Source organism: Lepidochelys kempii, chromosome 11, assembly GCF_965140265.1.
Source record: "Lepidochelys kempii isolate rLepKem1 chromosome 11, rLepKem1.hap2, whole genome shotgun sequence".
Lineage (NCBI taxonomy): Eukaryota > Metazoa > Chordata > Testudines > Cheloniidae > Lepidochelys > Lepidochelys kempii.
This window is the reverse complement of record NC_133266.1, coordinates 11555233-11578469: the sequence shown is the minus strand read 5'-3', so window position 1 is coordinate 11578469 and position 23237 is coordinate 11555233. Positions and strand designations below refer to the sequence as shown.

The 23237-nt window shown below is 41.8% G+C and overlaps 1 protein-coding gene across 3 annotated transcripts in view; it reads left to right on the top strand.

The window, feature by feature from the left end:
- The first annotated feature begins 1558 nt into the window (after positions 1 to 1558).
- MYLK (myosin light chain kinase) overlaps positions 1559 to 23237 on the top strand; it is a 324299-nt gene continuing 302620 nt past the window's right edge. For 2 of the 3 annotated variants that reach the window (XM_073305128.1, XM_073305127.1), the window contains exon 1: positions 1559 to 1867. The gene's annotated coding sequence lies outside the window, so the exon portion shown is untranslated. The remainder of the gene's footprint in view (positions 1868 to 23237) is intronic. The other variant, XM_073305130.1, reaches the window with a different exon arrangement.

Genomic DNA, 23237 nt, shown 5'->3' with positions numbered 1-23237 from the left:
ATAATGGGAGGGGTGCCATTCCCTGTCACTGCCATCATGTGAATGCCTTTCCAGTTCAACAGCCATTGTGTACCAGTGGCTATGCAGATTATGGAAGTTGGGCTCTGTATATGTCTGCTTTTGTTTCTATATGATGAAGATTCAAACTAGCTGAAGAAGGGGTCTTTTTAGCCCTGCAGTTTAGACACAGCACCGCAAGAGAGAACCAAAAGAGAGGTTTCTTAGACTAGTTGTGTTACTTCCTCTTCTTATCTACCAGCAGCTAATGCTCAGCGAGATAGATGACATACCAGCAAAAGTGGTATCCAATGCTGCCCCCTTTTAAAGGATGCTCATTGTTTGTTTTCGTGCACAAAATTAATCCCAGGATTAGAATGAAGAATATGTAAGTCTCTACAAATATTATGCTGTTGATATCACTTGAAAGTAATGCACAGAATTGGTGCTTGTTTTTATGCTAGATGGTTTTTTGTTTTTTTGGGTGTAACCATGTTTAAGTGTGGAGGCATTTAAGGAACACCAAGGAGAAAACAAGATTTATAGCCTGAATTGTGTTCTGTACACTTCAAAATATCCAGGGGAAGCAATCCTTCCATCCCTTCCCTTTAACAAACAAAGAAACAAACCACAACTAAGAGTCACATTTCAAGGGGCCTGCATTTGATGGGAGCAATACCTGCACACAAGAGGAGGATTTATCCCAAAGCTGACACTTCTGTGCCCATCCACTACATGCATGTTTGCAGGATCAGACCCTTAAGTCATTAAAATTGCCAATAAGAAACAATGAGCATTCTTGCATTTATTTAAGGAATAAACTTAATATGTTTTAAAGTCTTATTTGGTAATATGCAAGTAATATTAGACAGAGGCCCTGATCCTGCAGTTGGCTATGACCCCATGACACCCATATCCAAAATCTATACATCTAGGGTTTAAAACAAGGATTGCATATACTTTTCTGAACAGGATTTATATTGTGCCTCCGCTAATATCAGTTTAAAACTTAGTGTAACTGACTTTGAACTGTAAATGGTTTATTAAAACCAAAACATCATGTCTATAAATTTAAACCTTACACAAAATTCTTCTCTCTCATAAACAACAGAATTGGAGAAGCAGCCTTTCCAAGTTTTTTCCACTGCTTTGTACCTTGTGTTGTCACACCTGTGCCAAGAGGGTGTAATAACACTGTCACAGGTGTGAGGGAGGGAGCTTGATTTGATAGTGGTTTTACACTCACAAGGGACAAGACAGCGGGAATGAGACCTTCCCCATGAATCAATCTAGCCATTTATCTCTGTAGACGTGTCTCCTTTGATCTCTGTGTGCTATCTGCTTTTGGGAGTAAGACTCCTTTCCCTGGGATCTCTCCAATCCGTTTCTTTTCTGTGTACTGCCTGATTCTTTGATCCCTGGGACAGCGCGGCGGGCTGCCTGCTGTAGGGATCTCTGAGCTGCGGAGGAGGTGTGCGCTCTGGGCACGGAGCGCTCTCAGGTCAGGCAGCTGCATTCGTCTCCACTGCACACACACAGCTTCCCTTCTCCCCCCCTTGTAGGTCACCAACGTTTGTTGTCAAAAGTGCAGCAGCCTGTCTCTGAAACTTTCCCAGCGCGTGCACAAAACCCGCCTTCCCCAGCCCAGACCCATGCACACATTTCCTAATAAGGCTCCCGCTAACGCTGAGGCATTAACTGGCCCCATGTTTCTTGCTGTTCTGAGGAGCAGGGGAGCTTAAAACCCCCCACTTGGATGGTGCAATTGAGGAATTCTGCAGGAGGAGGAAGGGAACTGGCTAAAGTTCCCTCCGAGTCTCTCGCCCTCTGTCCCCCGGGAGGCTTCCTAGAGCAGCCGCGGCAGATCGCAGTGAGTAACAACGACCTCTTCGCTCATTCATTCCCCCGGCTCTCGCCGCTGCTCCTTCCGGAGCCACCCGTTCCTATTGCTGGCTGTGGAGAGACATTGTAAATTGCCCGGCGCCGGCGGCGAGCCAGGGAGCGGGTTGTGTCTGAGCAATTCCGCCGGGGGTAATGCTCCTCTGCCTGCAGACTCGGCCTTATTGGACATTACTTCTGCAAACAGGGCCCGCTTCAGCAGCAGCATGGGCGCACGCGGCGGAGCCCAGCTCTCCGGCTAAGTGGGTGTGCTTTCAGCCGCTAGCAAGCCCTGCCTGAGATCCGGCCCGAGCTCGCTCTGAGCTCGGAGCTGCGTTGAAAGCTCTCGCATCTGAATGCGTGGTACTGCATGGCTTGATTTCCCTGCCCATGCAAACCAGCTTGCCCAGGGATTTATAAAGGGTTTGTGGGAGCGGGCTCGAAACCAGCCTGTGTGAAATGCACGGGCTGGATTTAGAGCGGGGGGGGGGGGGGGAGTATGAAAACTTTCCTTTTCCCAGCCCTCCCCTCCCTAGCTCTGTGCGAGGGGCCGTTTGGAAGCGAGTCGCGAGGTGACAGTGAGGGGGACAGACAACAGGAAGCGATATTGCAGAGCCTGAAGCTGTTTTCAGGGTAGCAGCCGTGTTAGTCTGTATCCGCAAAAAAGAAAAGGAGGACTTGTGGCACCTTAGAGACTAACCAATTTATTTGAGCATAAGCTTTTGTGAGCTACAGCATCCGATGAAGTGAGCTGTAGCTCACGAAAGCTCATGCTCAAATAAATTGGTTAGTCTCTAAGGTGCCACAAGTACTCCTTTTCTTGAAGCTGTTTTGCATCGCTTGGGATTTTGTGGACAGGGACTTTGCAACTAATTTGCTGAGCGAAGGTCAGAGCTCCTCCTTGGCTAACACACACTGCAGTGCTATTTATTTTTATATCGTCATCCTTCATACAAAGTAGCACATACTCCTAGAGCCACAGTGGATTTTGTGAATAGCTTCTTTCATACTAAGTGTATTTCAAAAGGCTGCCTGGGGCTGATTTCTTTCTCAATCTGCCATTGTGCTGTTTAAGTGGCGCACTGAGGCGGGGGAATAAAGAGATGTGTTTCGCTGAGACTGGAGATGCTGAGGAAGAAAGGTGTTCCGGATGGCAGGAGCTGCAGGGAAGAAGGCTCTTGTGCCAAGTGTGGGGGAGGGAGGAAGACAACCACAGGGGCAAATCCTCATCTGGTGTAACACACCTTAGCTCTGTTGAAATAAAAAATGCATTGAAGTCAGTGGAGCAAGGGTGATTTACCCCATCTGGGATCTGTCGCAGGATGTACCCTAGTACTAAGTGGGAGTGTTAGAAAAATACAGTTCATGCTTCAGCAGGCCCTGATGCAGACACACTGATGCACAAGAACTGGATACTTGAGTAGTCCTGCTGAAGTCAACAGGGACTTCTTGCATAAGTAGAGAAGCATGTACTTAAGCCCTTGGAAGATCGAAGTCTTGGTTTCCTACAAAATTATTAAGATCTCTCCAGCAATGGTGTGATCTCTGAAGTCCTTTCTCTTGCAAAACTCTCATAGGAGTTGTGTATCATTTGCTCAGGATAGATCTCAGAAACTAACACCTGGCTCTTTATTGGTTCTGGCCCTATATTTTTTGAGGAGGGTTTTTTGGTTTGGCTTTGTTTTTCTTATCAAAAGCTTTAGGGCTTCCCATGAAGTTCTGCATGAAAAAGGACTGCACGACTGAGCCCAGATTACCAGGAATTCATTATTTTGAAAAACAGGTAGTACAGCATATCCTCTCATCAATGATTAATTAAAAAAAAAACAAATGTCTTCTGTTTGCTAGTGGCAAAGACTTGTCTAGAGCAGATTTCAGAGGGTTGGGTTGTAATTACCACTGCAGCTACTTTCACTCAAACATCTTTTGGGTCTTTAAAATATAAAGTGTGTGCATTCAGATACATAGAAATGTTTCTTCCAATGTATACTTTGAATTTTTAAGAAATTTTTTTATTGTAATATTGTGGACTGTTAATGTAATTTTTATTGTGTTGCACAAAGCCCTGAGAGCCTCAACCAGGGTTAAATTCTATTGACCTCCTTCAGATATAATGCATAAATAGTGGGGGGAGGGAGTGGGATACTTAAAATTATTAGCTTGCTGGGGGGTGAAATTACTTCTCAGCACTCTAACTTCATGCCATAGAGTAGCACATTTGGAAATTCTTTTCCACTTAATCCTCGCACCTCCTGTCTGTGCACATCTGGCCATTAGCTTGGCATCACTTCCTGGATGGAAATGGGAATGGAACGGCATGAAATTGACTAGCAGAGTCTGGAGATCCCTGATGCAAAGATAGGTGTATTCTCCCTCTAAACTATCTGTTCCTTGTTTGTAAAGTGCAAATCAGGTCCCCAGACCAAGTATTCTGGCTGGGTGCAGGGAGATGCATAAGGAGAAATACTCCTTCCAAGGCTGAAGAGTGGTGGCAGAGTTGCTCCGGAGCCTTGAGTATGCCCTCTACAGGGGAAATGGCTGGAGGATAAATGCTGAATTGGGTTCCCCTTTACCCTGTCCCTAAATTCTTCTAAGCAAGGAGCCCCTGCTGAGCTGAGCTAAGTGACCTGCAAGGAGGTATACTCCTTCTGCAGTGGTTTTCCCCCAAAATTTGCCCTCTGCCCCTTGGTGGTGGAACCATGCTGGTCCCACCATTGGGACCCCTCTGACCCTGGAGATAGGGGTAGACTTTGCACCTAAATGTTCAATAAATTCCCAGCCTTCAGATACATTTTCCTCCTCTGGTTTTCCTCACTGGTTGGATTATTACTGTATTTGCTAAACATACTTTGGTTTGCAGGGTTGAGATCTTTTCCCCTCCCACAGCTAGGAAACTTACAAATAACTGGTGGAGTCTAGGAGTGTCTTGTGAATTGGGAGGATATTTTTCTCTTAAGCTATTGTTTATTTACTAGTAATTCTGTCACCTGGCATTTTTCTGTAATATTCAGTTTGATCCACCCCAATATTATGCTTACTGTTTCCTCCTTATCTCTATACAGGGAGAACTTTTAGAGCATTAGTTATTATCTGCATTTAAGTTTTACTGTAGAATACTCAGTATAACCTTTCCATAATGAACTTCTGCCTCAATGGAGTATGAACCTTATAGCTCATAGCTCAACCCTCTATCACTTGAGCTATAGGAGTAACTCCATTAGCTAGTACCAGTAGTAGGCTGTTTGCTACATGGGGATGTGATACACACGGTGCTAGTGTGGCTTACTGTAATAGTGCTTACTGCTTTCAGTGCAACTAGAACATGGTTTAAGGCACATCACAGCTAGGATATTATGTAAATGTGAGAGGCTCACTCCGGTTAATGTCCTTACCCTAATCTTTATGGGTCTTGTAGGGAAATCTCGAAGGGTCTGCTACCAAGGAAGTTTGCAACTTGATACTCTACTGTTACAAGCATTTGATGTGTCTCCCCCTAAGTGTACTTTGCCCCACTATATGATGCAAGAGAAAATGCGGGGAATGGTCTTGTGAGATTCCTCTGACTAGCCTGTGTAATGCTGAAGGTGAAAAAATTCCTTAACATGTGACTGTGTACCATTTGCTTAGGATAGACTCTTTATTGGTTCTGGCCCTGTTTTGGGAGGAGGTTTGGGTGGTGGTGGTTTGTTTTTCTTAGCAAGAACTATAGGATTTCCTTTGGTCAGAGATTTTACCCTTAAGGCCAACCGAGAGCCCTAACCAAGACATGCAGGCTAAATGTGCAGTGCTAGAGAGATTATACATCAAGTTACAAATGACTTTCAGAACCCTCCTAAAACTAATTGCAGATGCAAATAGGGTTGAGTATTTGGAGAGAGTTCCAAAGCACTCAAGCTGGGAGTGATGGCATCAACAAGCACTTGGAGCTATGATGATGCAGGCTATACAATAAATATCTATAGATGGGTATATGCAGAGTTTTGGGCTCAGCTCATTAGAGAGATTGGAGCCAACATTTGTATTCTGAGCCCCTCTCTGCTCCACAAGGAGCTGTTAGCTGTTGTTCAGATTCAGGGATTTGGTTTGAGCCTTAGGGTGTCTCACAGTAGAGAACAGAGACAAGGTGGGTGAGGTAATATCTTTTATTGGACCAACTTCTGATGGTGAGAGAGGTGAGCTTTTGAGCTTACACAGTGGATCTGAAGAAGAGCGCTGTGTAAGCTTGAAAAGCCGTTTCTCTCACCAACAAAAGTTGGTCCAATAAAAGATATTACCTCACTCACCTTGTCTTGTTAATATCCTGGGGCCAACATGGCATGTCTCATAGAAGAAAAGAGACCGGAGTAATCTGTAGTGAATGTATAGGCCAAGGCCACTGAATTTAGGCTATGCCTACACTTAAACTCTGCACCACTTTAGTGCTTCAGGGTAGCCTCTTACTACAGCAGCAGAAGAGTTCTCGCATCACTGTCGTTAATCCACCTTGGAGAGGTGGTAATTAGGTTGACAGAAGAATTCTTCCATCAACCTACAGCTGTCTACACTGTGGGGTAGGTTGGCTTAACTACATTGCTTAGGGGTGTGAAATGTTCACATTGCTGAGCAACATAGCTGGGTTGACTTAATTTTTTAGTGTAGACTGGCCTCAGGTCCTTTTGATACCCTAGCTCTCAGACAAATTAAACACATCCTGTAGTGTGCAGCCTGCGGTCACACTATGGGGTCTTCTTAAATCTTGGCCTGGACTCTGCAATCATGGGTGGGACTGTGGACTACAGTACATAGTCTGTCTATAATAATATCTGCATATAAATGCCTCCCCAAATAGAATAAAATACTAACTGTGAACCCATATCAAAGATGAGAATAAAGATGATGTTACTCGGCTGATTAATGAGTTGCTGAACATTAATTTCTGATTGCAAACTTGAAAGGCTGATTGATAACTTTAGGCATGGCTACACTTGCAGATGTAGAGCACTGTGAGTTAAACCAGCCTTCGGAGAGCGCAGTAGGGAAAGCGCTGCAGTGTGTCCACGCTGACAGCTGCAAGCGCACTGGCGTGGCCACATTTGCAGCACTTGCAGCGGCATTGGGAGCGGTGCATTATGGGCAGCTATCCCACAGAGCCCCTCTTCCCATTCTGGCGCTGTGCCTTGTTGGAAGGGGGCGGGAGGTGGGGGGCATTCTGGGTCCTGTCCCAACACCCCATGGTGCATCGGTTCAGATCCCAGCAATACCTGTGCTTCCGTCCACATTTGGCGCCCTCTTTCAACGTTTTTCGTACTGCGCGCTCTGTCTTCCCTTTCGGTCTGCGGGAATGGAGCCCGAACTGCTGAGGAATATGCTGATGAGTCTCGCCAGCACGTCACGTGTGGCAGTCGAGTTACTCCTTAAGATCCAAACTGACAGTGAGGACTCTGACAATGATATTGATGTGAGTAACGCATATGACACGAGACTGCTTGTGGCATTCACGAACATGCTCACCACTGTGGAACGCTGCTTTTGGGCTTGGGAAACAAGCAAGCACTGAGTGGTGGGATCACATCGTCATGCAAGTCTGGGATGATGAGCAGTGGCTGCAGAACTTTCGGATGAGAAAAGCCATTTTCATGGGACTGTGTGAGGTCCAGCACCTCGCCATTGCTCCATATTGGGGATCACCTGGCACGTGGAGGCCTGGTCACCTGGAAAGATTCACTGAGAGCACTCCACACCTGGCTGAGCAAACAGGAAGGGGATTTTCAAAATTGCCAGAGAATTTAAAGGGCAGATCTGACGGTTGGTCACCTGAGGGCAGGTCAGTAGAGTTCAAAGTGATGACCAGAATGGCTAGAACAGGCATTGTGGGACACTTCTGGAGGCCGATCAAAGTGCATTAACAGACCAGGGCATCCACAGTGGCGCTCTGGCGCTCCACTGGGGGCGCATCAAGCGTTATTCCACTCGCTGAAGTGGATTACCAGGAGCGCTCTAGCCGTGGAGTCCGGGCACTCTACGTGCCTTGCCAGTGTGGATGCGTCGTGAGTTAGGGCATCCGGGGCTGCTTTAATGCTCTAACTTGCAAGTGTAGCCAAGCCCTTTGTTCATAAAACAGGCATAAGGTACCAAGTGAGACAGTCTTTTAATGAGCTAAATCCAGCAGTTCTGATGCAGGCAAACTCCCATTTAAATTAGTGGAAATCTTGGCTAAGTTTTGTGTGTTCATAATTATTTATCAACTGTTTCTGCCTCTCGAGATTCTCAGGGACTGCTGTTTCTCTCTCTCTCTCTCACAGTGATGGAGTTGCATGGATGTAAGTGAGAGTAGAATCAAGCCCTTAATTAACAATTGAGGGCCTGATTCTCAGAGATTAGAAGTCAATGGGAGACACAGCTGCAACCCTGAAAATTAAATTTTGGAATAAATTTAGCTTGCACTTCTGTAGAGGGGGAGATTCAGTGAGAAACTTTCTCTCAGCGATTTATTAACTGAGTCTTTTCCGGTTTACTGGAATTTAAAATGTGAGCCTAATCTGCCTTTTGTTCATCCAGCTCACAGGATTTAAGGTTTTAAGAGGGTCTACAGAAGCTTCTCCTTCAAACTGCTTATTTAATTAAAGCGGCTTTGTGCATTATTTACATCTGAACCCCTCATGTATCAGAGAATCTTCCATCTGAGGGAACAGTGTTTTAGGGATAAACATCTTGAAAGGTGTCTGGTCAGTGCTTCATTGTGAATAGAATCAAGAAAAAGAAATAGACATTTGGGCCATAATTTTGAAACTCGAATGCCTACAGATTGGCACCTGCATCTGTATTTAGACACCTCCGTAGCAGTTGCTTGAGTTTCTGAAATGCTGACTTAAATGGGAATTAGGCGTACTCGGCAACTCTGAAAATCACAGGTACCTAAATGTGGATTAAGGTGAATGTGCTTAGACACCCAAACTGAGGGAACTTTGGCCTTAAAAGCAAGCTGTCACTGGCTTCCATGGGAATTCTTCAGAATAAGCACACAGAGGATCAGACTCCTCATATGATGGTATTGGTTATGCTTTAATAGTTCAGGAAATATAAGCTGGAGGCTGCAATCTTCTCCCCCCCCCCTTTTCCAGGGTGGATTTGATTTAAATCACTAGTCAGGAAGACTCAATTCGGTCATGGATTTCTACATAAAAGTGCATTCTTGTTGGTTGTTATAACCTTAATGTATATTCTTCACAACTCAGAGATAGATGTAGGTTTCATTTTTAGAAGGTACACACCATACAATTTTAAAGTGATTTATTTTGAAAACTTTTCAGATTAGTTTTACAGCCATATCAGAAAATGAATGATTGTTTGGTTATTTCATTTACCAAAGGTAATTGAAGCAAATATTTATGAAGTCATTGGGAGGTGAACTATCTCCAATTCAACAAGTTAATCATTAATATTTGGAGGATTTTCTTGCCATGCTGTATTAGGAGGAGACCATCACCAGACAGACATTTACATTGTTTTATTTAACTAAAACAACAACATTATATATTCTAGATTTTTTTTCTTCAACAGCAAACATATAATATTTTAGTTAAACATTCAAGTTTTTTAAAATCAGGTTTGTTTTTGTTAAAATTGTTTTTAACTAAAATAGTTCAAATAAAACAACAAAAATTAAATTGACTATGTCAGCCAGGTCAACATGAGAAACTTAAAATATTGGCTTCTGCAGCTAACTCAGTCGTCTTCACCTTCATTTTGCTGTTTGTTCATAATCTGGAAAAGGAAAAACAAGCTTTTCTGCTTTTTCAGGTCCCAAACAAGTTCTCAATTTGGAATGAATTAGTCCAAAGGAAAAAATATTCTTTCGACACCGGCAGAAGAAGCTACTGGTGTTAAAAGTGAGATTATCACTTCAACAGTGTCTGAATCCAAGTGCTTAAGTGACATCCACCAGTTCACTGGTGTGACTTTCTTAAAACATCATCAGCAAACATATATTTCTTGAATGGTTTATCCTTAGTTCTGAAGTTTATTACGGTTGGCATTATGGAGGGATGATTTGCTGGATGTCCATGACATCACCAGCTCCTCTTCTTCAGCAGTTAAGGTTTGACCCTGGTACCAAGTACTGAGGATATTTGCACGAAAATGAGCTGGAGATAGTGCTTGTCCCATTTGTTTTTTTTTAATGCTTGTAATTTAAATCTGTCATTGCATATTTCTCTTTATAAGATCTCACTCAGTTCCTTCCAAATTTCAACAGCATCAGCAATAAAACAGCTATTTCCCTGCATTTTGTTCAAGGCAACAGAAATAGGCTCCAGGGTACTCCGCATGTGTTCAACATTTCTCTTAGGCCCAGTGTTGAGAACTTTGGCTGTGACAGTGCCATCTCTTCTTTTTTTTTTGTTTTTTCCATGATTTTGTTCACAAACTGTCATCAGATTAGGCCAGTTCTTGATATAGTGCTCAAAACAGTCCACTACTGCGTTCCATCTCATGTCTTGTGAGAGTCTTAGCTTGGCTCCTCCCACTTTTTTCAGAGCAGCTGCTGCAAAGTGGTTGTTACAGAAGTATTTTGCAATTTCAACAACATTAGCCTTTATTTCTGGAACACTGAAGTCTTTGGCTAGGAGGTGCATCAAATGAGCACTACAACCGTATGTTATTACCTTGGGACTCTCCATTCTCTTCAAAATAATTTCTTCTCATTTTGGATACATTTGCAGCATTGTCTGTGATCAAGCTGAATACTAGACATTTGAAAATTTTTTCAGTATGTTATGGTTTTACTGCTATTTCTTGTAAGCTTTCTGCTGTGTGTACATTTCCTGATGTATCAGTTGTTTCTGAAAGGAAGGCATTCCCTTCTTCTGTTGTCACACAAGCACATACAACAGGATCATTGTGGACATTACTCCACCCATCAAGACTCAGGTTAACAGCTTTGCCCTCTAGACTTTTTGCACCCTGCTCGATTTCTCTCTCATACACTTTATCCAGCAATTTGCATGCGACATCTGCTCTGTTGAGTGGACTGTATCCTGGTCTTAATGACTAAAACATGTTAACGAAGTATGGGTTCTCAATCATACGGAAAGGAGAGTTTGTTGCATAAACCGGGCAATTTTTTTTAATCAATTACCTATTTTTGTAATCTGCCGGTTCTTATCTACGGTTGTTTCTGGGTGATGGAGATTTTATTTCTTATTGCTACAGGTAATATACTGTGGCTATGTGACAGAAACACTATCATTGGCAGATAACTTGTTCGTCTCTAAGGTGCCACAAGTACTCCTTTTCTTTTTGCAGATACAGACTAACACGGCTGCTACTCTGAAACCTTTGAAACTATAGAAAATGATGGTGATCTTGAAGGTGGATAGTCTTCAGAATCCTGTATGTTTGAGGATGGATTCTCCTAAACAATAATTAAATAACAGCATTGACTTATTTTATTACCATAGTGCTCATTTAGTATTACTCATGGCATTCACTGACACTCAGTACTGCTTTTAAGATGAAATTGTAAAAGGAAGATCTGCCTGTTTCAGCTACTTATTTTTTATCACAACTGCATCTAAAATGATAGTACCATAGAGTAACAACTATATTTTTTGCTCAAACCTGAGAATTCAAGAATAGTCCAGAAGGAAGACAGGCAGTCCTTAAGAAAGAAGTATGAAATAAAAAAGTTTACCAACCTGAAGATCCTGCATGTTCAGACATGCTCCTTTCATCATCTTCAACGCAGCTTCCTCTTGAGAAGGAACACTTCTCATGATGTTGTTTCATCCGGGCAATCAGGCCTTGCATTTCTTTGTTACGCTGTTTTGCATTTTGCACGCATGCCTGTCTTACTCACAGGTAGAGGAACATCGTTAAAATATTCCCAGACTGGGTCTCTTTTACGGATTGCTGCCATTCTAGGTTATCCCTTTTAGTGAGAGAATGGTATGGTAGAATCTCAAATCAATGAAGGCTACACTCGGAAAGACCTCAAGACTTCTGGAATATGCTGCTCAAACAGTTTCGCTTTTGTTTCTACTGCCTGTCCCTCCCTTCTCACATTTATCTCCAGACTTCTTCTCCTTGTCCAGATCTATTCCGCCCACAACAATCTTCTATTCAGTGAACTTTCTGAAACTTTGCACTTTTAGAGAGAGGTAAGGGGTTGACTCTGTTCACAAAATTGCAGAGGGACAATAGGGTTGAGGTCTGTTATGTCTCACCTCTATATATTTATTTATTTTAAAACTTTTTGCTGTTAACAAGCATTGTTACCTCTGGGGAGACACAACCACAGTTTGAGAACTGCAAAACTAGACCTCTCTGATGGTATCTTCTAGACTGAGCACTGAGTCCCATTGGGTAGATAGAAATAATCTATACAGAAGCCTGTGGAACCCCATAAGATTGGGTCCCTAATCCATGAACTATTGGCACTCATTTTCAAAACTTTTCTTAAATATTACATGAATATATTGTCTCATACTATAGAATTAGACTTTATAATCCCTATTCCATGATGAGATATCTTTGAGCTACAATGTATCTTAATTAAAACTATGTTTAGACAGGTTTTTTCCTCAAAAAGCATTTTATTGAAAACATTTGATTAATTTTTTTAAAAATCATTGATTTTTATCCATCCTGCCCCCTTCCCCAAATTTATGGTTTATAATTTCAAGCATCAAGTTGTCTTCTGAATGAAAGCAATGAGATGCATCTCTTGCCAAATGCAGTTAAGTGCTTAGTATTACACTGCACATTCAGAGTACTCTCTTACTGAATCCCTTTCCCCTTCAGTTTGCTGCCACGTGTTTTTGTATAATGACCCCAATATTGCTAAATTTCATTGCACTGTGTCTGTTCTTTCAAAGCTCTAGAGATAAGGCCAGCAAGCAAACTGCTGTTCTTGCACGAGCAGTTGTTTTGACCCTGTCACCTCTTCTGTAATTGTATTAAATATGTTTGCTTGCCAAATATTTATTTGCACTTGTGCGATATTAATTCTTCAGCCAAGAAGTGCCTTTTGAGTGCATGGGGTTTGGCTGGTTCTGAGGGCCGACGGTGCTTTCAGAATTACTATGCCATACTTGCTGATATAGTTGATGTGCCACAGGATTCAGAATGCTCATTGACTGCTGGTTTTCAGTTACTTGTTATACTATTAAAAAAAAAAAGGGCAATTAAAATAAGCCCTCCCCATCTATCCCAATTGTCGTTCATTCCGGAATAACATAATCTGTGTAAGGAAGAGGAAAGGTGGTTAAAATCCACAGAAACCCTACTCAGGGCTGTGCCTTAACTGTGTAATCTAGACCCTGGTTGAGAGCCATGCCAGTTAATTCTGTCCCTCAGGCTTCTGGCAAGCTGTCGGGATCATGATTCGCTGTTTCTTGTATGATTTACATTAATAAAGATGGGCCGATACCAGGTTTGTGTGGGATGAAGGGAGTCCATCATAATGGGGGACAATTGAGAAGAATGAGCAGGACGGTGTCTTTTTTTTTTGGTATCGTCTGTCTTGATGTTAGGCCAAATTCAGAAGTCCTCATTCAATTTTGCCTCAGTCCTATGACCTGCTTAGGCAAAACTCTCACTGGCGTCATTGGGAGATTTACCTGAGTAGTGCCTTAGGCAAAGCTGAAGGTAGGTTTCAGGATTAGGCTACTCTAGAATGAACTAAGCACATCACACAGAAACTGACCCAGCAAATATTACTATTGAGGAAGTCTATGTACAATGGTCCTTGATCACCCCTAAATTCAGTCCGTTACATCACTATTATTGCTCATTGTCATAATGATCCGTGAAATATGATGAATATCTTGTTGTATCTGGTATCGGGGTAGCCATGTTACTCTGTATCCACAAAAACAAGGAGTCCGGTGGCACCTTAAAGACTAACAGATTTATTTGGGCATAAACTTTCGTGGGTAAAAAACCACTTCTTCAGATGCATGGAGTGAATTACAGATGCAGGCATTATATAGTGACACCTGGCTGGATTTAAGGGAGGCCAATGGCCCTGTTTAGAATAATACTGTTACCAAGCTCTTATATTGTATAGTGCAGTGGTTCTCAACCAGGGATATGCGTACCCCGGGGGTACCAGAGGTCTTCCATGGGGTGCATTGACTCATCTAGATATTTCCCAGTTTTACAACAGGCTACATAAAAAGCACTATCAAAATCAGTCCAAACTAAAATTTCATACAGACAATGACTTATTTATACTGCTGTATATACTATACACTGAAATGTAAATACAATATTTATATTCCAGTTGGTTTATTTTATAATTATATGATAAAAATGAGAACGTAAGCAAGTTTTCAGTAATAGTGTGCTGTGACACTTGTAGTTTTTAAGTGTGAGGTGAAACTTGGGGGTACACAAGACAAATCAGACTCCTGAAAGGGGTACAGTAGTCTGGAAAGGTTGAGCGCCACTGATACTGTGCTTTTCTTCTGAAAGCACCTTACAAAGGAGGATTAGTGTCACGTATTCCCATTTTATAGATGTGGAAACTAAGTCATACAGAAGTAAAATGGCTTGTCCAAGATCACACAGCAGATTAGTAACTGCAGAGCTGGAAGATCTCCTGACACCCAGACCCGTACCCTATCTGTTGGACCATAATGTTTCCCAGTATCCACAGGCTACTTAATTCAGCTAATCATCTAGAGAATCTAGAACACAAAGAATTGGAAAGTAGAAAAGGCTGGGAATGTTGAACGTTCAACATAAAAAGAGAGAGAGCAAAGAGAGTGCAATTTTCAGGCTTTACCTCTCTCATATCAAGCACTTCCTGAAATTAGAATTCTCAAGGTTCCTATACATAATCATGCTATAGTGCTCCTAATGGGAAGCTATTTAGCATAACAGTGGAGGTGTAGTCATTGATGATGTTTGAGGAAACAGAACTAATATAGCATATGTATTTTTTTTTCTCATAAAGCTAGTAAACTGTCAAGGACATATCCGTTCTTGTCATAAACTGTTCTGTGACAAACAAAACTAATGATGTAGCTTTTCAGTGCTTTTTGCGTGTTGGTTTATTTAGTTTTATTACATGGGAAACACTAAAGTGTATAAAGTTTGTGGAGATACAGATTTTAATAGCTGATGGATTAGGGATCTTTGTCAAACACTTCTTGTTTTTTGCTCTGTCTATGATACAGAGAAAGTTTTACAACAAACCAAGAGGCAAAAATAACTTCTGGAGCCCTGGAAGGAAGTTTGTTAAGTTACTATGAAGCTAAACATAAGCCAGGACAAAGATTTCATAGTCTTAAAGAGGAGCTCCTTATAAATGGAGCTTTTATATGCTATCTTTTCCTGCCAGGTTCTGTTTTATCCCACAAGACCGGAAATACAACTTTGCTGATTTTTGATGAGGTATGTAACTTGCTGTCCTCTAAGACAGTTTCAGCTACGTTTGACCAGAATGAAGTGGTTCGAGATGATTGAGTGGACTGAAAAATCCTGTTTTCCTATAATGATAGGATTTCTGGATGTCTTTATTGATGTCTGTAGTTTATTCCTTTAAAAAAAAAAGGAATTGAAGCTCTTCCACCAATATGGAATCATTCAGTGGTTTTTCCTCTCTCCAAATAACTATAATTTAGTTTAGTCTAAGCTGTTGTATTTCCTTTCTTTGCGGCCCCCCACCCCCCGCCACGTTGGCCTTCCATAAACTTGCCCATTTTCTTAGTCTATAATAAAATGGGTTAAACAAAAATTGAACGCAGAGGCTGCGTGTGTGTGTGTGTGCGGGGGGCGGGGACCCAACCCAACCCAACCCATGTTTTTGAAAATGGGTGGATATGCCCAGTTATCATTAGAGTCTCTCTGAGACAATGGCCAGAGTGGGAAATTACTCTGTCTGTGCAATAACGTTAATCTGCATACTCCTGTGGTAAATCATGTGGCAAACTTTAGATTGGTTGGCAGGTTGACCCCCTGCCAACCTTGAAGGATTTTGGTAAAAGCTTGGCATCATGAAGAGTTCATGCAATATTGAGCCTAACAGAGAAATAGATTGTGACCTGTAGCATCTGGTACTGTGGCCTGGTTCACCTGGTACTGCAATCTAGATCACCAATCTCTTTCAGTGTTTGTTTGATTTTTAGTCTATATTTAGTAGTAGTCTGGATTGCTGCTGCATTGGAAAATTGCTTCTTTTGCTAATATGATGAGTAGACTGTCCTTTCCACAGGAAAGCAGGTAAAGATCAAAGGAGTATTTCTAATAGTATCATACATTTTAACTGCATGGCAGTCATTGATTAGTACTGTAATACTGTGTGGGAGCCATTGATTCATATGGTTAAGAACAATCTCTGTGTAATGCTATTCAAGGAAACCCATAATCTTGCACATACTCGCCCGCCTCCCCTCTCTATGTGCAAGACTATGAGTTTCCTTGAATAGCATTAGTTCTTAACCATATAAACCAATGGCTGCTACACAGTATTACAGTACTAATCAATGACTGACTGCCATGCAGTAAAAATGTATCATGCAATCAGAAACACCGATATATACTCTCACACACAGTATATAATACATATTTTGCATTTATGTGGTAGTTCCATTGGAGGACCTCTTAAGACTTTACAAATTAATTAATTAGTGCTATAACATTCTGAGAAGCAGGTGAGCTTTGTTTATTCATATTTTACAGAAGTGGAAACAGCCAGAAAGTGGTTTCCCTATGGTTACACAAGAAGTCTCTGGACACAGCTACAAATAGAGAACCCTGGTGTTCCTGATAAACATTCCTGTGCAGTAACCACAAGACCATCCTTCCTCCATAAAGAAATATGCTTATATCAAACGGGAAACCAGTGTTAAGCAGAAGCCTTATAGAAGTATTTGTCCGAGACAGACACATAGGGAAGATGAACTTATGTTGGGTGAAGACATTCAAAATGAATTGTGGTCCAAGTGATCTGCTAAATGAAATAAGTTTAAACAGATGATGTTGCTTAGCCAATTCCAGTTAGTGTTAACCAACAACAGTGCACTAACCAAGTAACCTAACTTCTCCAATAGTGTAAAATTACCAGTTGCTACTAGTTGTTTTTTTTTTACTAGCCTTGCATTTTGTAAACTTTGCTGGAAACATTACTTGGCTGGCATTGCTCTGCTCCTTGATCACTTTCTGTTCCTAGTCTTGTTTTCCAGACTATTTTGATGTCTTAGAACTGATATTAGCAGGGTTCAGATCAGTGTTTGTAAACTTTCTCTAACGCTTTTGGCAGCTTTTCATGTTCATGAACTCTTTGTGATTCTGTAGCTCAGCATCTTGAACAAGCTGTTGAGGGGAATGGGAAGACTTACTCTGGTAGTAATAAGCATCCATTTTGTGGTGCTGGAAAAACCATATTTACCACATTGGAATACCAGAAAATAAAGGTATTGTGCATATCCGTTTCACCTTGTCTATTGAGTTGCAAGCTCTTTCGCCCCAGGACTTTCAGGTAATCTGTATTTGTACAGTGCCTAGAACAATGGGGCACCATTTTCAATTGGTCCTTAGGCACTATGGTAATAAACATAATTAATAACAGTATCTCAGCGAGGCTGGTGATATTGCCTGTCCGAGTCAATCCTAGCATGTAAATGAGGAATTGCTGATGAAGAAACTGAGGCAGAGAGAGGTAAAGTGATCGAATGTAAAGGTGAGTCAGTGACAGAACTTGGAACCGGGGAATCCTTTTCCCCAGGCCTACTGCTTGCTAACCTGTCATAAATATAAAGGGAAGGGTAACCACCTTTGTTTCCAGTACTATAAAATCCCTCCTGGCCAGAGGCAACATCCTGTTACCTGTAAAGAAGAAGAAGCTCAGCTAACTAAGAAGCTCAGCTAACTTGGCTGGCACCTGACCCAAAGGACCAATAAGGGAACAAGATACTTTCAAATCTTGGCGGGGGAGACTTTTGTTTGTGCTCTTTGTTTACGTGGTTGTTCTCTCTCGGGACTGAGAGAGGCCAGACAGAAATCCATCTTCTCCAACCCATCCTAATCCAAATCTCCAATATTGCAACCAGTATAGGTAAGCCAGGCAAGGCGGATTAGTTTATCTTTTGTTTTATGTGAATTTTCCCTGTGTTAAGAGGGAGGTTTATTCCTGTTTTCTGTAACTTTAAGGTTTTGCCCAGAGGGGGATCCTCTGTGTTTTGAATCTGAATACCCTGTAAAGTATTTTCCATCCTGATTTTACAGAGGTGATTCTTTTACCTTTTCTTTAATTAAAATTCTTCTTTTAAGAACCTGATTGATTTTTTCATTGTTCTTAAGATCCAGTGGTTTGGGTCTGTGTTCACCTGTACAAATTGGTGAGGATTATTATCAAGCCTTCCCCAGGAAAGGGGGTGTAGGGCTTCGGGGGATATTTTGGGGGAAGATGTCTCCAAGTGGTCTCTTTCCCTCTTCTTTGTTTAAAATGCTTGGTGGTGGCAGCATACTGTTCAAGGACAAGGCAAAGTTTGTACCTTGGGAAAGTTTTTAACCTAAGCTGGTAAGAATAAACTTAGGGGGTCTTTCATGCGGGTCCCCACATCTGTACCCTAGAGTTCAGAGTGGAGAAGGAACCCTGACATAACCATTAGACAGCACTCCCTCAGTAGGAGCAAGTGACCTAAAGTGGGAACGAGAATTAGGATTACAGAAATCGGGATGTAAGATAATAGCAAACCTCAGGCTACACAGTGAGAAATCCTTGCTATATTTTTATCATGGGGGAGGGCTAATGCTTGATGATTGTTCAATATCTTTAGGTGCTGAATTGGGTAGAAATATATCCTGTATTCCTAAGGATAAAAACAATATTGAATAAAGAGTATTCCTGGGACATGAGGGTGCAGCCCAGCAGACAAAAAGTCCCTGTATTTTTTTCAAACAGCAAATTTCTGGTGAGGGGTGAGTTTATTTGCCATGGAAAATATTGTGTAGATTATACCTCCCCCATCCTCCCATCAGTAAATGTATTTCAACCCCAAGGGAACTGCAGTTTGCCTTTTAAGGCCAGAAGGAGCTATTATGATCATGTCACCTGATCTCCTCCTGAAAAACATGGGTTATAGAATCTCACTCGGTCACTCTAGTATCCACCCTAACTTCTTGTGATCTAATTCAACCACAACTATTGGAAAGAAATCCAGTCTTTTGATTTAAAGACTCCAAGCGATGGAGAATCTATCGCAACTCTTGGTAACCTCTTAGAATGACTGATTACTCTCTTTTAATTTTTAATTGTATCTTATTTCCTGTTTTGAACTTTGCTGATTTCAAATTCCATTGGATTTTACTTTGCCTTTGTTAGATTTAAAAGCCCTCTGTTATTGGATATCTTCTCTCTTTCGTACTTACAGTGGTGAGTGTCTCAACATCTTTAATGTATCTCACACCATCCCTGTGAGGTAATGACTTCAGTGGCGGTTAGGTGCCTAACTCACCTGGTGTCTACTGTGATTTTGAAAATCACAGCAATCTGCATTTTTAGATGTCTAAATTTTTATGTAAATCTGTCTCTAAGTGACTTGTCAAAAGTCACACAGAAGCCTGTGGGGAAGAACCCAAGTCCCCTAGCCCCACTGGACTATCCTTCATTAGCTCAAGCTATAAAGATCTGTGCTGTATTGCTGAATGTCTAGGTTTCAAACCCTGCCGCCAATCCATTTGGACTATGGGGTTGTCACGGTTGGACATGTTCTCTCTGTGTGGTTAGACCTTCACAGATCCCTTCAGTTTGACCTCTGGGGGACAGACTTCTGAGAGTCATCAGAATACTTTACTGCCTGAACAGCTTAGTAATAAAGTGGAGCTGTACACTGCAAAAATGAAAGTGAAATCATCCAAGCTGATTGAAATACATTAATTGTGAGAGACTATATCTTTAAAATAAACTTTCAGTTGAAGTATGTTAGAGAGAATTTGGGAGCAGGGACTGGAAATCATCCCCCTCCTGCATTAGAAACTCGTGAGGGGGAAACAACATAGAATTTCTTCTGAACTCTTTTTTCCATCAGTGAGTGGGGTTAACCCATCTGCTCTGCAGGAGCACCGGGGCCTCACACCCACTGCTGTGAGCCACCCCTCAAGATCCTTGCTGTTCTTGGGGATTCACCGTAGACCCTGTGTCTTCCCAGTAGCTCTGGGTCTCCTTAGATTGCTGAAGAATCCCTCAGAGGAGGCTGTCCCTTTAAGGCAGGATTTAGTGAGCTTAAAGTGGAAGGGCTTCTTACAGGGACTGTGCAACCTCTTGTGCAGGTTACTCATAGGATTGTGTGGCACTTGTCTCTTTATGTTGCAGTAGCTCCAAGAGGCCCCAGTCAGGGATCAGGGCCCCATTGTGCTGAGTACTCTATGCGCATGGTCGCTATCCCACATCTGACAGTGTATGAGAAGAGGCAACTGGTGGAAACAACAAGCAAATGGGGATGGAGGGGACGACAGTGTAAAAGCAGAACAATTGTGTTCGTATAATAAGCAGCAGTAAGAGGTGAATCCTCCTTGCTTTGCTTCAGCACTCCTCCTTCTAGTCTATCACCTTCACATGTGTAGATCCAGGAACTTGCTGAGACCTTTCCACGTGTTCCAGGAATGGGCCAGGGGAGGCATCCTGAGCTTTCCTATCATGTGGGTGATCTTCCACAGGTGCCCTGATGGAAAGATTAGGTTCTCTAGGTGTCTCTGTAATCATGTGGATGAGGAAACTAAGGCACAGAGAGGTAAACGATATGCCCAGGTTACATAGGCGTTAGTTGTAGGGCTGGGGCAGGATGCAGAGCTTCCATTCTCCTGAATAAAGACCAGTAGTCTAATCCTGGAAATCTTACTATGCTCATTGGCTTCTACAGGACTGCTTGAGTGAGGAAGTGCCTGTAAAGTGATCAGACTGTAAAGGGCTTTTTTCTACTTTCCATATGTCAGTATGGATGTACAGCAAAAGGATATAGCTAATATATACAGCCCAGCTGGTCAGACTTCAGTTGCCTAATCTATTGTTTTGGTTGTTTATGCTCTTGATGATGTACTAATTATCTTTAGTCTAAATCGAGAGAGGTGAGTTTTTTGTTTTTAATCTGAATCATTTTGTAGAGTTCCCACTGGAATATTTTTAGCATCGCAGTGTAATAAATCTGATAACTTTTCTATATTCCATTGTTGTATGCTGTGTAGCCATGTTGGGCCCAAGATACTTGAGACACAAGGTGAGTGAGGTAATATCATTTATTGGACCAGTTTGTGTCTCACCAACAGAAGTTGCTCCAATAAAAAGATATTCTTCACCCACCTTGTGTCTATACTGATGAAAAGTGCTATATAAGTTTTGACTTGAAAGTGCTTTTCAATGAAGGTCAGTATCCTTATTAATTTACAGATGTGGAAACTGAGGCACAGGGCGAAGTGACTTGCCTGTGATCACCGAACAGGTCAGTGGCAGAGCAAGGAATAGAACCCAGACATCCTTAGGGGTAATCTCATGCTCTGTCCACTAGACCACAGTGCCTCCAATAGCAATCTCAATTATTGCTTGACTGCAGAATGTCTTTTGTTTCATTTTGCTATAACTTTAGCTTGTTCTGTGTGGAGATATACCTTTTTAAGTATGAGATACTAATTCCTGCTGACGATCCCTTATGAATTTCAGTATTGCATTGTCTGTTGTAACAAGTAAGCCAAGGTCAGTGTCTAATGTTAATATGTTGCCATTCCGATTCTATTCCACTAACCACAGGATGCCTTTGCAAGTCACTTTTGCTTTCAGCTGGCTTCTGTTTTTCAGTTCAGTTAGGTATGGGTATGAATGTGCTGTGTGTCCTGGAGGTTGCTATGGTAATACTGTAGCAAAGCCCTGTGTTACTATTTAACATGCAAATAGAACGTGTGCTAGAATGGCTACCTTTCTGGGAGAGCAGCAAAGAATATAATAACATAGCCTTGGGGACAAGGGAAGGAGGGAGGGAGGCAAAGAAATGTGTTGGGATTGGGTTTTCTCTGAAGGAAACTATAGTTAGATCTTTTTTCTGTAGTGCTTTTCGTTGTCCAGGAATTCTAGGATGTAGGGGAGAAAATGGCGTGGGGGTGGGGGAGGACATCCTAGTTAGTTAGACCATGTCTAAACACAAAACAACACTGATGTAGTTGAAACAGTATACAACCCCTGAGTGGACAGACTTAACTTGCATACAAGGCAGGCTTATATCACTGTAGTTTAAGTTGATTCCTTACTGAAGTCAGCTAATTCAATATGAGTAGTTTTTAAAGAAATTTAAGACTGTCCACACAGGGGCATGCACAGGTTTAACTAAAAACACATCTTTAGTTGAACCAGCACAACTTTAGTGGTAATATAGACAGGCCCCAAGTCAGCCCTGTATTCATTCCAATAACCAGTATTTGACTAATAAATATCTTCCAGAAAGAAGACATCCTGTCTTGATTTGAAGACATCAAGATACCGAGAAATCCACCACTTCACTGGGTAGTTTGGTCCAAACCCTCAATTCCTTTTTTTTTTTTTTTTTAAAAGCCTTATTTCTATTTTGAATTTGTGTGGACTTAACTTCCAGCCATTGGTTCTTGTCCTGACTTCTCTTTCATCTAAAAGAGCCCTTTCGTACCTGGTATTTTCTTCCTGCGAAGGTGCTTATACATTAATCAAGTCCCCTCTCAATCTTCTTGATAAGCTACACAGACTGACCTCGTAAACCATCTTAAATGTAAGATGCTTCACCATCCAGCTCTCTAATAATTTTTGTGGCACTTCTTTGCACCCTCTCCAAATTTTCAATATCCTTTGGAGGGATTAAATGAATCTCTCAAGAGTCAAGCCAAAGCTCTTCTCCCCCTGCCCCCTCTCCCCCCCGACTCTTGTGTGATAGCAGTTACATTTGCTGAGGGGATGCAGTAAATAGGTCTGTTATGATCTTATTGTCAAATGGACTGTAATGCTGGTTACACTAGGTGATTCTCTGAAATGGTGAATTAAACCCAAATGCTGGAAGAAAAATGTTGATGCTGGATGTTTTCTGTGTCGTTAAAAAGTAAAGTAGGCTTATGGGGTTGATCTTGATTGTATGTTCTTTCCACAGCTCAACCCCTTCCAGTCTGTAAAGATGCTTGCAATCATTGACCTCTAATGACAATCTGGTTAATGTGTTGGGTTATGCTTATACATTGTGGTGATATTGTTTCCAGCTGGCTTCCTGGCAGGCAGATTGGCAATGAGACAGTCTTTGTGGTGAGGGGGGCAGATATATATGGAGCCTGTCTCAGCAAATCAGTACCAGTCAGAGTCACCCTTTCAGAAAAACAGTAGCCTTGTAGTAAACTCAGTTATGTAGCTTTACATTATAAAGTGGAATATGGTA